The sequence below is a fragment of the Ambystoma mexicanum genome, chromosome 11 (genome assembly GCF_040938575.1).
Source record: "Ambystoma mexicanum isolate Mex_15411 chromosome 11, UKY_AmexF1_1, whole genome shotgun sequence".
Taxonomy (NCBI): Eukaryota; Metazoa; Chordata; class Amphibia; order Caudata; family Ambystomatidae; genus Ambystoma; species Ambystoma mexicanum.
Genome location: NC_090934.1, coordinates 418,342,029 through 418,359,846, shown reverse-complemented (window position 1 = coordinate 418,359,846; position 17,818 = coordinate 418,342,029).

Below are 17,818 nucleotides of genomic sequence, written 5' to 3'. Positions count from 1 at the left end.
TTCAGTGATATCTTGTGCGTGTTCTAGCAAGTCTATCTTGGACTCAGCACTTAACTGTGAGGTGGGGTGAGGCAGCAGGAAAATGTTGCCTGTTCAATATGTCCAAAGATGCCATAGATAGTGTGATCTCTTTTAGATAGACAGTATGTCGTTTTAGTTCTCAATATAATTTTTCCTGTCGCATTTGGATAGCTAGTAGTAGAGAATTAGGTGTACTCCACCCCAGGCCAGGGGGGAACTAACCTGTTTCTGTGCCGAGGTAAGACTTAAATCACCCCCTCATCCTCCTGTAAGTGTTCTGAAAATGCCATGAGGGAGATTTCACCTGTTGAAAAGATCGGGGAGTATTTACAAATGAGTTAATCAAAGACTCAGCGTTTAGAATGTCTTCAAATATGTCCTCACCCAGAATTTGTTTCTGAATCACCTGAGGCAAAGTGCCCACGTCCTCTGAGGAGGATGGCAATGTGGAGATCATAACTACCTGGACATCAACCGCTACGTCCGAGGAATTGGCCCTAGTTAGTCAGTCTTCACCACATTACCCAACTTCACACTCAACTCCACAAGGGAAGGTGGTAGGGGAAGTGCCAGTGCTCGGTACAAACTATCTCTTCTGCTTGTAAAAATGAGGAGGGTTGCTTTGATCCCTTTTTTGGATGCCAGCGCCCTCTCATTTATCTTCATGATAGATGACTGTGGTGCATATCAAATTCAAAAATACAGTCTTAGTTCTATATAACTTTTCTTATTTAAGAATTCCTACCCAACTCAATGCATTAGTACACACAACTCAAAAGATGTATTAGATCACCGTCTATTTTCGTTCACAAAAAAGGCGTTTATTACACCTTCCCCTTACCCCCAGGCCACCGAACCAGCAAACATCCAACAGCACTCTCAGTGCACTCCGGGATACCCGCGGCCCGTTACTTTAATGCTGTTTCTGGATTTCTGGGGGCGGGGCATATGCTGACAAAGTATTGAGTCCATAGTTCTACAAGAAAGTGAAAATAAATTGGTTAAATATGGAAATATGTACTCTAAAGAGTCCAGAAAGTGATTATAGATTCAGAATGGCTCCCAGTATACGTCCAGGCAGTTAATTTAACAGCACGGGTAGTGCGAGCTTCTTCCAGGGACACAGCCAACAGCACTCTCGGAGCACTCCGGGTTGCGTGGGATTTCAGCAAAAGTCAACATTTGTTTGTGAGTTTGTGGCTTGACAAAGCTTTGTTCCTTATACAATTCCACACTGGTTCACCAATCTGCACCAACTTCCCGACAATGGAACTGCAGTCACAATGTTCAAAAAAATAAAGACCGAATTTCGTTTGTAAAGTTTGGCGCTGTTTCATCTAGGGGGATGTGGGGGGGGGTCAAAGTTGTAGGAAGGGTCCCAAACTTTTCGAAATTCAGATAGACTTCAATGGGAAACAAATTTTGCTTGCGGTTACAGCCGAACCACTGGACGGATTTGCACCAAACTTGCACGAGGAGTGGCTGCCTGGCCCTGAAATTTGGTATTCATCCCTTCAGTAGATTTTTTAAAATGCCCAAAACGTGTGAAAACCCAAAAGTAGTGATATATCAGTCCAGTCCGTGGACTCATTTCCTGATTCAGAGGTCCATGGATGCCTCTGAACCAATCAGGAAGCCTCGTAACGTTCACAAACATCAAGTAAAGGTGCTGATTGGTCAATTGAGAAATGTGAGGTGCATCAAAACCTTTGAAACGGACGCCATGCTGGATTTTGCAAACAGCGCTAGTAGTCTGCAAATATTGCAGTAAAAAATATTGAAAAACTCAATATTACTCTTGTCTTAGAAGCAAAACAACGTTGGGGGAGCTGAGGGGTGGTAAGGATGGTTGGAATATATCTACAAAAGGACGACAATCGTGTGTTCTTTCTTCTCAGAAGTCTGCAAAAATCTCGGATGTTCGGGGAAATTGCTGTGATGTTCATGAACTTAAAAAATGTTCGAGGACATTCATGGATATATACACATTGGTCGGCAAAGAGCAGTTTTTGGGTGGCTTATAACTTTGGCCCCCTTTGACAAATCTGCACAAAACTGTGCGCAAACAATCTAGACCTGACTGTGAATATTTGTGCAGAGGCTGGTGCGTTTTTTTCTGGGGGGGGGCAATGCTATAGGGGGTACCGAACATTTTAAAAATTGGAGGGACTTTAATAGGAAAAACATTTGCTTGCGACTACAGTCTGAACTGCTGGACACTTTTCCACCAAACTTGCACAATGAGCTTCAGCCAGGCCCCAAAAGCAGGCTCTTACAAATCTGGAGGTAATCCGTCCAGTGTTTTATGTTTTCAAAAGTACCAAAATGTAGGTACAAGAAAATAGTGATATAACTGCTGCCTTAGGCATTGATTGCGGTCATCGCCAGTGGCCAGATTGTGCAGGGCACTGGCCATGGCCGCCAGCGGACCTATTTTGGGGTTAAAGTGGTCACTGGGCCTGGCCTCTGGCAATGCATAGTGTCTACTCGATGGATAGCGTGGCCTGCATTATGGATGAAGTCCATGCCCCAGGCATGTTGGGCATTTGCCATTGTCCCAAGCAATGAACAGTGGCGCGTAGGGTCCCCTTATTGAGGTTTCATCTTTTGGGGTATTAGTTTGAGCAGTGTATGGTGGGGTCGCAAGTTATGGTTGCACAGTTTACCATAACTGGCAAATTTCTTTGGTTTTTCGACTATGCTCTGCAACCATAACATCCGTTTAACAACGTTTTTTCTCTAAATTTCACTGGTTTTCATTAGAGAAATTTTACCATGATATCCCTTTAACAAAGTTTTTTCTTTGATTATATGTATGTATGTATGGGAAATTCTCATGGAAAAATGCCCCACTATAGTTAAGGTTCCATAGGAAACCCGAAAATTTAATTGCTAATAATTTTTGACTTGCATGCCAGATTTGCCTGATATTTTGCAAACAAAAAGTTTCTCGGCCTACTCCCTTTCATTTCCCATAAAGAAAAAGTCCAAATTGCAAACCGCTGCGTGGAATGGGACCAGGTATGAAACAACTTAGGCGTGAAGCGTTGACACAATTCCCAGCTGGGGTCTGTTGCTGTAGTTGTGAACATATTTGACTGAGAAAGGAGCACACTCTTCACCCAACATTATAGCTATATCTCCCATGGTGCTTTGTAGCAGTGAGGCTTTTAGAAATGAAAAGGCCGCCATTTCCTTTGTTCGATGTGAGAAAGAACCAGGGTTATTACAGGAATAACCACAGTTAGCTGAAAATTAAAAGTGGAAAAATTGCCATTTGGCGGAGTAAAAGTATGAAATGTCATCAGGCTAGAGGTGGGGAGGGGAAAGAGGACACCAAGTAAAATTGGGGAGCTGCGGGGTATCTGGGGGGTGTCTGGGGGCATAACCAGGGTTATTTTTGCATAACTTGGGTTATAGTAGAACATGGGATTGTGAATGAAAGTGCGTCACACAAATAACCGGGGTAATTTTATGGATAACCACAGTTATTTGTAGTACATTACTATTATCAGGGTTACATTAACCGTGGTTATGGGAACACGTTTTTTAAAAAAATTAGAATAATACAAATAAAGTGGAATGCTACAGCTACAGTGAAGTTGGGGGTAATCAATGTGGCCATCGAAGACTATGGCTACTGGGTTACTTTAACCAACCGAATGGTGCAATTTGGAAAGTGGACACATTGAAAGGCAGTGGCCACTGGACATGGCTGTATGCCATGGCTAGTCGCCCCAACAAAACCTATAGGGACAACATGTCAAGGAGCCATGGTGAAAGGCTGTGGCTACTAGCTCATTTAGAAAACCCATTCAAGCAATATGTAAAGTCGTAGTGCGTGGGCACTGGCCATACCTAGTACGACTGGAAGAAAGCTTTTGGGGCAACATGTAAAGAACCCATGGCCGAAGGTCATAGGAAAAGGCCATGGCTAGTGAGCAAGAAAGAAAGGTAGTGTTATTAAAGATACAGTGGGCCAAAGGACATGGTCAGTGGCCAAGGCTGAAGGCCCTGGCTAGTTGGCCTAAAAAAAACTATGGTATAACAAAACCCTTGAAAGTCGCGGAAATAAATCTTAGTTAAGGTGCAGTTAAGTTGTGCAGATTTAACGCAACAAAATCCTTGAAATTTAGCAGGTGTGGGAAGTCATGACCATCTTAATTTGGTGCATCCCCGTTGCAAAGCCCATGAGCACACACATATTATAAGACAAGGGAATCCCAATGACACACAAAATGCCATTATGGGGGACATGGCATTATGGGGGACATCAACGGGAACATGCCGAGTTAAGCTGATCATGACTTTCAACATCTGAATTTCAAGGGTTTTATATATATATAGCGTAAGAGCAGTCAGTCAAATTGTTGAAGTTCAACAGTTTACACAATATGGTGTTCTTGAAACAGATGGCAACATCATACGAATAGAAAATAGCCTCCATGAATTTGCTGTGCCAAGATTTGGAATGACAGCTGCATCTACAATCTAAATAAAAGTGCGGGGTTAATCTGGAACAGTCTTCTGGCTGTGAAAAAAGTAATTCTAGTTCAAGGGCAAAGACTTCAATAAATGTAAAGATAATGGCTGCTAGCCTTAAATTAGAAATTATGCAAATATTTGCTGAAAAAGATACCTTGCTGGGTTTAGTATATGATGACAAGTTAGCCAATCAGGCAATGAGAGGCCATTTGCTTCTTAAATACTTCCTAGCTGCAGCTGTTGAACTCCAAATCTTGGAATTATTGGCTAGAAAGTGAAATAAATTCCAAATGAATGATTTTAAAAAACTAGAAAAAAGCCGTAAGATCCAATGCAATTCAAGGGTGAAAACTTAAAGGTTCCATTCATTTAGAAAAATGTACAGCATGTTTAGAGATCTGCCCATATTCAACTACTCAAATATAGGAAATAATGTTTTTTAAGTGTTTAGTGAGTAATATTTGACAAAACTCGATTCAGTAAATTGTGCTTCAAATTCAGAACTTTCCTTCCATTTAAATGTTTAGATTAAATAATGATTGTGTCATCCATAAGGAATATTGAAGTCTCGTATTTGAAGAGCTTGTTAATCTGTAGGTGAAAGAAAACTTCTCAAGAACTGAGTTAATAATGCACGAAAATTGAAATATTAATCAAGTTTTAAGAAATAATAGAAATTACCTTAATGTTTTTTTTTTTAATTCAAACACTGAAGATGATCGGTAATATCATAAAGTTTAAGTCTTGTCACCTTTAACAAAATTACAACAAAATGAGTCACGAATTTAGGAGAAATCCTCATTGTATCTTTATACTTCCATGAATCAAGTGCCAGCAATGAGCTTATTCTATATTTTATCTCTAAAAGCAGGCAACCCTTAAGTGTTTACCCTTAAGTTTCGGCTTTTGTGGATTTTTTTCTAGATTATTGAATAATGATGATTTTGGATTTGCGTTCCCTTTCCAATTATGTGTTTACATTGATATAAATAATTAATAATGAAAACTCCAAACAGACTCATTTTGTTTGAAATCTCTAAATGGATACATTCTAAAAGTGCGTGGGCTAGCTCAAAAACGAGTCCTGTCCATTTTTCATATATGTTGCACAACCCGACCAGAGGGGACTACCCTGCGTACCACAATTACACATGAGCTCAGGGTCGTTATTTCACCAAAATGCCAGGGGTAGTGAAAGCGACATCACATGACCCTTGATCCCTGATGATATCACAGGAAGTGATGTCATTTGTCCCCAACCAAAAGTGACTTCACAGGAAGTGATGGAAAACAACCTTTCACTCCTTGACAAAACAGTAAGTGGCATCACATAGCATTGTTTGTAAGTACACTACGAAAAATATGGGTACGATATCACTATAAAGTGATATACATTTCCTACAAGAATGGATCACCATAAGTATCATTGATATCAGTGTGTATGGGCCCATATTACCAAATTACTGTGAATGCAAGCAGGTGCTCAGGCCAAATGATACTGATGTGTTATTATATAGCACTTACAGTTACGGCCTTTATATAGAACAAATATGCATATAATGTCACCCAACCTGTGTTGGTACTTATTTATCAACTTATTTATCAACCTTAGAAGGATGAAAGGCTGAGTTGGTCTTGCCAGGATTTGAACGTGCAACCTGCCGATCACAAACACATTGCTGCAGCGAGTGCTCAACCTACTGAGCTATCTTGCCGGTTATAGCTATCTTACTGTCTACAGTAAAATAAGCAATTTCATGACGGAATGTCCTCAAAGTCAGAAAGCAAATTACATTCTCTAGTGGATACCAAACTGGGAACTGAGATTTAACAGCAGGCCAGTTCATCTGCAGGTCTTGTGCCAAGATGGCCACATGTTAAGCCTGCGTGGATCTACTTTTCAGGCATTAGAGGTTGGCCTCACACACCATCCAATAGTCTGGGCACTCGTTACCTCATACATGCAAACAAACCTCCTGAACAGCATGCCATGGATATAGGAGAGAAAGACACATTACAAGCAGGCATTCATTGTGGCACAATGAAACCAAGGGCCACTTTACGTGCTATGGTCAAACATTTCTACACTGTACGCAAGCTTTTAAGCACAATGATTTTGTCAAATGACCAATCACACTGAGATGGAAAAGCATGATATAACTGCAACTTGCAAAAGCAAAATACATAATCCGAATTGGTTGCTTATTCTACTCTAAATGCATTTTGGATGTTTTTGTCTGCATTGTGAATTTAAGGTCTTTAAGAACAGACTAAATGAGTGACTCACCCCCTGAAGTGTGCCGGAAATAAACCTTTAATGAGTCTAGCAATTATTGTATAGAATTCCAGAAATATAAATTATTTGTTATTCCTATTCTTTCTTATTTAGGGTCACTGCTCAGTGTTACACTTTTGGAACCTCCTATTTTTTTAAGAGGCCTGAACAAGAAATCCAGACACTCCAGAAACTAACCGGCCGATTCATGGAATTAATGTGCGCCGAAAATTCCGGCGCAGAGGTGCCAAAACGTGCGATTCGCAGTAAAAGTGTGAAATTCGCAGTCCAACTGTGAAAATCGCAGGGACCCCAGCGCACATCGATTCATGGAAGTCCGTGCGCGAGAAAAATGTTGGATGTGCGCTGAAAAAGTGCGCGGCGCACGCCAGCATACAGGTCATCCAACGGCGTGCGCCACGGCCGCTGCGAAATCGCACATAGCGCGGCGCACATCACAAAAGTAGGCGGAACACGGGGCGTAACACTCGGAATGGGGAACAACGCGTGAAAATATGGGCGTCACGGGGGAAGTACAGGAGGCAAGTGCGCGGAACGCCCACACGCTCGCCTACAACTCGTATTCATGGAATCGAAAAGGGCAAACCAGCGCACGCTGAAAGACGGGCATAGGGCCAAACAAGTACGCCACAAGAAAGCAGGCGGTAGCGTCCCTGCGCCTGAAATAAATGTGCGCCAAAATGTGCGCTAACAAAATGCACCCTTATACAGCTATGATGAATGGTCCATACAGTGGCCCTCTAGGACAAATGAGGTGCAAAGGGGTACCGACAAACACGGACACCCGCTGTGTGAAAAATAGCGTTTTCGTGCATTACGGGGTTCACGGGAAGTTCCACACGCGATTGGCCTGGGCACGTGTATTCCGGGGTGCGCGTTAAGTTTCCCACGCGAATTAGCAGGGTACGTGTATTTCGGTGTGCGCGTGAAGTTCCACACGCAATTTCAGCAGAGTACGTGTACTCCGGGTGCGCGGCAAATTCCACACACGAATCCAGCAGCCTACGTGTATTTCGGGGGTGCCGAGGAGTCCCACACGTGAATTGGCCGTGTGGGTCCTCCCAGCTGTTCCCTCTACATCCTCCACGGCCCCTGCAGGCGGCCCACACAACAGGGGACTACCCTGCACCCCTGCACATGTCCCGCAGGCAGCCCATCCACCATGGCCATGCCCCCCAGCCAACACACATGTCACCTTGCACTACTGCCCACCAACGCATGTCTCGCAGCACCCCCACCCCCCAGCATCCAGGGGCACCCTCCACCAGGCCCCCACTCCTGTCCCCCTGCACCCCCACGCCCCTGCATCCAGGGGCACCCTCCACCAGGCCCCCATTCCTGTCCCCCTGCACCCCCACCCCCCTGCATCCAGGGGCACCCTCCACCAGGCCCCCACTCCTGTCCCTCTGCATCCCTACCCCCCTGCATCCAGGGGCACCTGCCAGCAGGCCCCCACTCCTGTCCCCCTGTACCCCCACGCCCCTGCATCCAGGGGCACCCTCCACCAGGCCCCCACTCCTGTCCCCCTGCACGCCCACCCCCCTGCATCCAGGGGCACCCTCCACCAGGCCCCCACTCCTGTCCCTCTGCACCCCCACCTTCCTGCATCCAGGGGCACCTGCCAGCAGGCCCCCACTCCTGTCTCCCAGCACCCCCACCCCCCAGCCGTGCGATTTGCCTGGGTACGTGTATTCCAGGGGTGCGCGGGTAGTCTCACATGCAATACCATCAGGGTACGTATATTATGGGTCCACGTGAACTTCCACACGCGATACCAGCAGGGTACGTGTATTACGGGGTTCGTGGGAAGTTCCACACGCGATTGCCCATGGGTCCGTGTATTTCGGGTGCGCGTGAAGTTTCACACGCGAATTAGCAGGGTACCTGTATTTCGGTGCGCGTGGGAAGTTTCACACGCGAATTAGCAGGGTACGTGTATTTCGGTGTGCGCGTGAAGTTCCACGCGCAATTTCAGCAGGGTACGTGTACTCCGGGTGCGCACAAATTCCACACGCAAATCCAGCAGCCTATGTGTATTCCGGGGGTGCCGGGGAGTCCCACCTGTGAATTGGCCATGTGGGTCCTCCCAGCTGTTCCCTCTACACCCTCCACGGCCCCTGCAGGCGGCCCACACCACAGGGGACTACCCTGCACCCCTGCACATGTCCCGCAGGCAGCCCATCCACCATGGCCATGCCCCCCAGCCAACCCACATGTCACCTTGCACTACTGCCCACCAACGCATGTCTCCCAGCACCCCCACCCCCCAGCATACAGGGGCACCCTCCACCAGGCCCCCACTCATGTCTCCCTGCACCCCCACCCCCCCAGTCAGGGACACCTGCCAGCAGGCCCCCACTCCTGTCTCCCTGCACCCTCACCCCCCACCAGTCAGGGGCACCTGTCAGCAGGCCCCCACTCCTGTCTCCCTGCACCCCCACCCCCCAGCAGTGCAGGGCACCCTCCACGAGACCCCCACTCCTGTCTCCCTGCACCCCCACCCCCCACCAGTCAGGGGCACCTGCCAGCAGGCCCCCAATCCTGTCTCCCTGCACCCCCACCCCCCACCAGTCAGGGGCACCTGCCAGCAGGCCCCCACTCCTGTCTCCCTGCACCCCCACCCCACAGCAGTGCAGGGCACCCTCCACCAGGCCCCACTCATGTCCAACTCATGTCCCTCTGCACCCCAACCCCCCAGCAGTGCAGGGCACCCTCCACCAGGCCCCCACTCCTGTCTCCCTGCACCCCCACCCCCCACCAGTCAGGGGCACCTGCCAGCAGGCCCCCACTCCTGTCTCCCTGCACCCCCACCCCCCAGCAGTGCAGGGCACCCTCCACAAGGCCCCCACTCCTGTCTCCCTGCACCCCCACCCCCCAGTCAGGGGCACCTGCCAGCAGGCCCCCAATCCTGTCTCCCTGCACCCCCACCCCCCACCAGTCAGGGGCACCTGCCAGCAGGCCCCCACTCCTGTCTCCCAGCACCCCCACCCCACAGCAGTGCAGGGCACCCTCCACCAGGCTCCACTCATGTCCAACTCATGTCCCCCTGCACCCCCACCCCCCAGCAGTGCAGGGCACCCTCCACCAGGCCCCCACTCCTGTCTCCCTGCACCCCCACCCCCCACCAGTCAGGGGCACCTGCCAGCAGGCCCCCACTCCTGTCTTCCAGCAACCCCACCCCCCAGCATCCAGGGGCACCCTCCACCAGGCCCCCAGTCATGTCTCCCTGCACCCCCACCCCCCACCAGTCAGGGGCACCTGACAGCAGGCCCCCACTCCTGTCTCCCTGCACCCCCACCCCACAGCAGTGCAGGGCACCCTCCACCAGGCCCCACTCATGTCTAACTCATGTCCCCCTGCACCCCCACCCCCCAGCAGTGCAGGGCACCCTCCACCAGGCCCCCACTCCTGTCTCCCTGCACCCCCACCCCCCACCAGTCAGGGGCACCTGCCAGCAGGCCCCCACTCCTGTCTCCCTGCACTCCCCCCAGTCAGGGGCACCGGCCAGCAAGCCCCCACTCCTGTCTCCCTGCACCCCCAGGCCCCCAGTCAGGGGCACCTGCCAGCAGGCCCCCACTCCTGTCTCCCTGCACCCCCACCCCCCACCAGTCAGGGGCACCTGCCAGCAGGCCCCCACTCCTGTCTCCCTGCACCCCCACCCCCACCAGTCAGGGGCACCTGCCAGCAGGCCCCCACTCCTGTCTCCCTGCACCCCCACCCCCCAGCAGTGCAGGGCACCCTCCACCAATCCCCCACTCCTGTCTCCCTGCACCCCCACCCCCCACCAGTCAGGGGCACCTGCCAGCAGGCCCCCACTCCTGTCTCCCTGCACCCTCACCCCCCAGCAGTGCAGGGCACCCTCCACCAGGCCCCCACTCCTGTCTCCCTGCGCCCCCCCCCAGTCAGGGGCACCGGCCAGCAAGCCCCCACTCCTGTCTCCCTGCACCCCCAGGCCCCCAGTCAGGGGCACCTGCCAGCAGGCCCCCACTCCTGTCTCCCTGCACCCCCACCCCCCCAGTCAGGGGCAACTGCCAGCAGGCCCCCACTCCTAACTCCCTACACCCCCACCCCCCACCAGTCAGGGGCACCTGCCAGCAGGCCCCCACTCCTATCTCCCTGCACCCCCACCCCACAGAAGTGCAGGGCACCCTCCACCAGGCCCCACTCATGTCCAACTCATGTGCCCCTGCACCCCCACCCCCCAGCAGTGCAGGGCACCCTCCACCCCCCAGCCGTGCGATTTGCCTGGGTACGTGTATTCCAGGGGTGCGCGGGTAGTCTCACACGCGATACCATAAGGGTACGTGTATTATGGGTCAGCGTGAACTTCCACACGTGATACCAGCAGGCTACGTGTATTACGGGGTTAGCGGGACGTTCCACACGCGATTGCCCTGGGTACATGTATTTTGGGGTGCGCGTGAAGTTTCACACGCGAATTTGCAGGGTACGTGTATTTCGGTGTGCGCGTGAAGTTCCACACGCGACTGGGCCTGTGAGAGTGGGGTACGTGTATTCCAGGGGTGGGCGGGAATATTTACTCGTGACTGGGCCTGGGAGAGCGTGTCACGTGTATTCCTGGGGTGGGCGGGAAGATTTACACAGTCGCCTACAACGCGCCAAAAAATAAATGGTCCAATCCTGAAACACGTACGCCACCAAGAAGCAGGCGCACGTCACGCGCAGCATAAAAGAGTGCGCAAACAACAAACAAGCTCAGACGCCAGGATGAACATACCGTTCCTAGCAGCAGTGGCCGTGGGATACCGCAGGAAGAGGAGAAGGATAGTCAGGGCCAGAATCTTCACACCCAGAACTAGCCTATTTGGTATGCCTGATGACCAGGTGTATGGGAGGTACAGGTTTCCACCACACATAATACTCGACCTGGTCAGTGAGTGGGAGGATGACCTCACATCACCCACCCTGTGCTCCCAAGCACTCAGCCCCCTGGAGAAGGTCCTCAATGTACTGCACTTCTTGGCTACTGGATCATTTCAGCGAACAAGTGCCATAGTGGGGGGGTGTCACAGGCCACGCAGTCACAGTGCCTACACCAGGTGTTGGCCATCATCACTGCACGCCCATCAGTCCGCAGGCACATATACCTGCCCAGAACACCTGCAGAAAGGCAGGCTGTCAGCCAGGATTTCTACGGGGTGGCACAATTCCCCAAAGTGCTAGGTGCCATTGATTGCACCCATTTGGCTCTACGTCCCCCCAGGGCATCTGAGCACATCTATAGAAACCGCAAGCACTGGCATTCCATCAACGTCCAGGTAGTATGTGATGCCAAGGGAATCATCACCTCAGTATATGCCAACTATCCAGGGTCCACCCACGACAGCTTCATTTACAGGATGTCAACCCTAAACCGGGACATGGAAGCTGGGCGGCATGGCGATGCATGGCTGCTTGGTGAGTAGAAATGCCACAGCACACGCATGCATGACAGATACAGAGTAATGCCAATACCCCACTAATGATCCCCATCACCACCTCCCCACGGGACAGTGCCTACCCTCTGAGCACACACATGATGACGCCAATTCGGAACCCCATCACGCCTCCCGAGGTAAGATACAACACAGCCCATATTGCAACACGGGGCATAGTGGAGCGCACATTCGGAGTGCTCAAGTCACGCTTCCGCTCCCTTGACCGTTCTGGTGTGCAGCTGTTATACGCTCCCCCAGTAGTGTGCAGGATCATAGTGGCAGCATGTGTCCTCCACAATGTTGCAACACGCCGGGGCCTGGCTGTGGACATGGTGGTGCCTCCACATCCCCAACCACATGCACGCCCGCTGCGCATGGGAGGGGAAAGGGCACGGGGTGAGGCAGCCCGTACGCAGCTGGTGGCTAATTACTTCACATAGAAAGCACACCCCTGTGGAGTGCACACAGCCCTGGCACATACCATCTGACAATCAATGATGACTCAATCTGACAATTCTGATGAATCAAGGGACAGTCAACTGATATTGTTCACCTGGAAGTGTCACAATGTGTGCATCCCTACCTACACAAACACCACCAATGCAGTGTCATCAAAAGACACACTTCCATGCAGCAAAAATGAATACCCACTTGCAAAATACAACATGAGAACAGTGCCATGTCACCCAACCCCTCCCCGGCACGGACACACAACACACCATGGCATGTCATGCAATGTGAGAGCTAACAAATTAATCCCCACAACATGCTCCAAGTGTCACCAACTACAGTGTCCCTAATGGAAACTGGCCACACATGAAATGCTCACAGTAATGCAGGACCAACAACACACATTACCAAATACTTACCAATAATACCAATCACCTACACAACCTCCAACCTACCATAAACGTGACAGTACGGACTTAAAAAATTGGTAGCCTCACTACCTGATAATGCCAGCACTTCGAACACTTCCAACTATACAGTGTTAGCGCCACGCAAGAGTGTAGGTGCACTGCTTACAACATGGACTCCAGTTCCAAAGTAGACCGCCTTGTGAAGAGATTAGAAATGGACCTGCAAATTAGGAGGATGAGATGGATGCAGAGGCACATATCAATACACCATGCAGTGTACAATACAACCACAATATGCACTAGGAATGTATACACAGTATTGACTACAGACTGCCCACACATCATATGGGAGTCCAACGTCACCGTGTAAGTCAATGTCACTTGGGCACACCCTTTGCAAGCCCATGGAAACGGGAAGCAGGAGGGGTGTGTGTCACACAAACCCAAGCATCTGACCCAAATTCAGGACAAGCCTGCATGTGCCCAGCCACAATACAGCGTATGCCCACGGGAGCCACACAGGGCAACACACTGTCAAAAAAATCAAGATTCAAAAATAAAAAAAAAACAAAATCAAAAATGGCCATGAATGGGGGGGTGGGGGAGGCCACCCAGGAGGTCCGAGGGTGCACACCAAAACCCACCTGTGTGGATCTTGCAAAAAAAAACCACCTCCATGGGCTCATGGCCTGCACGGCTACCCTACTGTGGGAGAATCGCTGCTGTCGCTCTCCTCACCCTCTGCAGCTGCATCAGGAGGTGGTGGCACTATGGGAGGCAGCCCACGCAAAGCACTAGTCTGGTCCTCCATGGCAGCAAGCATGCGGGTGTGGAAGGTCTGGTTCTGGAGGATAATTGTGCGTAGGTCCCCATGCAACAACTCACGGGATGCCCGGACCTCTGCCCTAGTTGCCTGCATCTCAGCTGAGAGCGTACGTGTGAGCCGCTCCAGCTGCTGTTCTGTCCTCGTGTTAGCTGAAGCCTCAAGCTCAACCAGAGGTGCCCTGAGCTGACGGTGTTCCACCCTCAGGGCTTCCTTGTGGCCCTGCGACTCAATAGAAATGGCTTCCCGCAGAGTCTCCAGTGCCGCCCGCCTGTCCCTGTTGGACGCCAACATGTCCTCCCTGTGTGACTGGCTAATGGAGTCTGTTGCCTGCTGTAGTTGTTCAATTAGCCTTTCTTGGGGGACAATGGAAGTGGCCACCCTATCCATGGCCTGAGCCATCATCTCAGTTGATGCTGCCTGTTGGTTTGCCATATCGTATATGGATTGCTCCCATGCGGTATTGCCAGGTGGCGTACGGCCACCGTGTCGGCGGGCACCACACCTGTCTGGGGCAAGGCGAACTGCGCCTTGCTGTGCCGGCACTGCCTGAGGCTGCAGGACTGCATTCCCCCTCTGATCTGCTGGCCCAGGAACAGGATCAGAGGTAGCGGAGTGTGACCCTGCATCCGTAACCACCAAAGGCGGACCTACCAACACTGACATCCCCATTGAGGGTTCTACCCCTGGTGCAGGTGGGTTGGACAGTACAGAATCCCTCCCAGAAACACTTACCTGCGATGGCACATAGGTCTCATCATCCGAATCGACACCTGAATAGAGCTCGGGGGGAGGTGCACCCAGAGACTCCCCTTGAGATGACGGCCTGCAGCAAGTGTGGTTTCTCACCCACCACCACACCACGTCCCTCACTGGTGCCCGGTCGGGCCTGAGACCCCTCCTGTGTCAGCACCATCTCCACAACCCCAGCAGTATCAAGTGTGTCATCCCCTGCAAAGACAGGAAAGAAAATAAATGGGAACAGGCATTAGCACCATGGAACACAATTCGGGCTGAGAAGCAACAGAAACAGTACTTCATTGACACATGTACCACATGACTACAACCCTCCCATGCATGCACTGCCACTGCGTATGAAGGGGAGGCAAATGGCACACATTGATGACACCAAGATGGAAGACCAACAAATTTGCTGCATGCTGCCTAGCAGTGCCATCACACATTGGCCTGTGATTGGCATGTCCAATACACATACATGACACATGCCATCACACAGATGGCATGTACCCTAGCCATGTCACACATGTGACAATAGGACTGAGAAATGCCTAGTGAAAGTGGTGGAATGCAGACAATCAGCCTGAATGAACACAGAATAACATGCAACTATGTTGTGGCAAGATGACAATTCAAGGGCAACTGGCGTGAGGTTGGGCTGAATGTCTACTGTTGCCAGAAGGGATACTGCAACACCCAAATCCTGGTGCGCAGAATGTATTGGATGAAGCACATGGGTGACCCAAACCACTCAGGCACACACCCCCTCACCTGGCACTCAATCAGAAGCACTCACACACACACACCATGCACATGGATGACATACACATGCATGTGCACTCACCGGACAATGCCTCGTAATCTGGCAGGTCTCCCACGCCTTGGATCTGTTCCTCCGTGACGTAGGTCCCAGCAACATACTCATGTGGAGTGAGTTCTATGTCCTCTGCCGGAGACCCATCTCCAGTCACTAGAGTTGTGGCATGACTTGAGGCCAGCTTTTTCTTTGCCCTGCGCTTAAGGTAATTCCAGCGCTTGTAGCAATCATTAGCTGTGCGCCTCACGAATCCAAGGGCACTTATGAGTTCCGCAAGGGTCTGCCAGTGTGCCTGATGTTGTGCAGGTGTGGTCTTGCATCCTGCAGTAATCACCATTTTGCTGTCATGTGCGGACACACACTCCACAAGTGCATCAAGTTTGACCTGATTGAAGCTGGGCTTCCTTGGTGGGCCGGACTGTGTAGCCGTGTCTGGGGCATCAGCCTGCACTGGACGAGCACTCTTCCTCTTCCGCTTGGAAGGTGGTGGTGATACTGAGTGTCCTACGCCGCTCTGGACACTAGGGGCAGGAGCCCCGGTGGACTGTGGACTAGGAGTGTGGGAATGAACACTCACCATGGGACTTGGTGCAGGCATTAGCTGATGTGTGATGTAGTCAGGGGGAATGTCAGCAGGATGGACTAGGACCGACACTGTCCTGGCTGGGACACTCAGAGCTGGGGTGGATGGAGCCGCAGCTGCCCCTGCAGCCTCCCCACCCTGCCTACTCGGGGCAGCAGATGACATAGCTGCCCCTGATCCACGTGGGCTGGTGACACCAACGTGCACTGCTACACTTGGCCTAGACCTGCTAACCTGGAAGTCAGCCATGGAGTCACCCAGTGCCAGGTCTGGTGCCACAATGGGCTGGTCCAACAAGGGCTGAGCAGGGATGGTGTCAGCCACGTTACCCTCAACCAGGGGGGGGGGCATGGGTGTCCCTGACTGGTCACCCACACATGGGGGCAACCCCTCCTAGACCACGTGCGTGGAAAAAAAGACCCTGCACTACGCTGTGGCACCCAGAAACACAAAAATGAACGTATGCGTGTCACACTCAGCCTAGACTGACCTCTGAAGGGGTAGGCAACACACGGGGCAAGCACAGTTGTCAAATACGTGCGCGACTCACCGTCTGCCAGGAAATATCGTGTGAAAAATACGCGCGTGTGCGCGTTGCCAACACCCCCACCAAAAGAAGAATTGTACGCTGTCTGAGGAGACAGGACAACAGGAGAAGTGAACGCTGTTTGAGGAAACAGGCCCAGGAAAAAGACAAGAAGAGAAAAAGCTGTCAGAGGTAACAAGGAGTACGAACTTGGAACGCCGTGAAGTAAATCGCGTGTGAACCGACAAGAAGTACAGATTTCACCCACTCGCTCTCCATGAAAAGCACGTACAAGGAAATGGCGTTCTACACGTACCTTTTAAAGATGCCCACACATCCAGCGTCACTTCCACGTGTACGCGCTAAGGCCCCATCCTCCAATCACACGAGCTGACACTCTGACGTGCAGTCATTGGACGTGTAACATGCACCCATGTACAGGGAAACGCCCGCGCACGCACGTCACAGACGCGCATACGCGCTGGTGGCCTTTGGGCCAATGAATTTGCGTACGTGTGCTGACGCGCCTACGCGCTAAGGCCCTTTCCTCGAATTACACGCAGATGTGCTGGATTTTCACGTGCCAAATCACTCCGTATCAAGCTGGCCACGCGTAAGCACACGGAAGACCACGCTCCTGCCCAGAAGGCCGAATTACTGCCCCCCAGAGCCCCGAGCATGCTCCCACCTGCCATCTGCTGCTGCCTGATTGCCTGCTGCCCAGGTGCCCTGCCATTTGCTGCCTGCACATCAGCCAGGGGTGCTGTTGCTGTGACCACCCCTGCTGGAACCGAAGACTCCCGACTGGGATACCATCGCTCCACAGCCCAGCCCCAGGACCCAGTTGCCCACCCACTCCTGCCTCTGGGGTTGTCATGTCGGGCACTGCAACATCTGGCACCACTGACAACCCCCAGCCAGAGAGGCAGAGGGGCACCAGCTTCACTGCCACCGAAGTTGGTGTCCTGGTGGAGCAAGTCCTGGGGCAGTATGATGCCCTCTTTGGAAGTTTGCGCGCCGACAAGGAAGGACGGACTCGGATCTGGACGGACATCGTGACTGCCATCAACGCGGAGGGGGCGGCAGTCCGCGACTTCCAACATGTCAAGAAGCGCTGGGAGGACTTCAGGTCCAGGACCCTCAACAAGGCCCGGCGCCTCTTGAAGGCAGCGGATGCTAAGGGGTGCCGGGGCCACTTGTCGGACGATCAGATGAGGGTCCTGGAACGCAT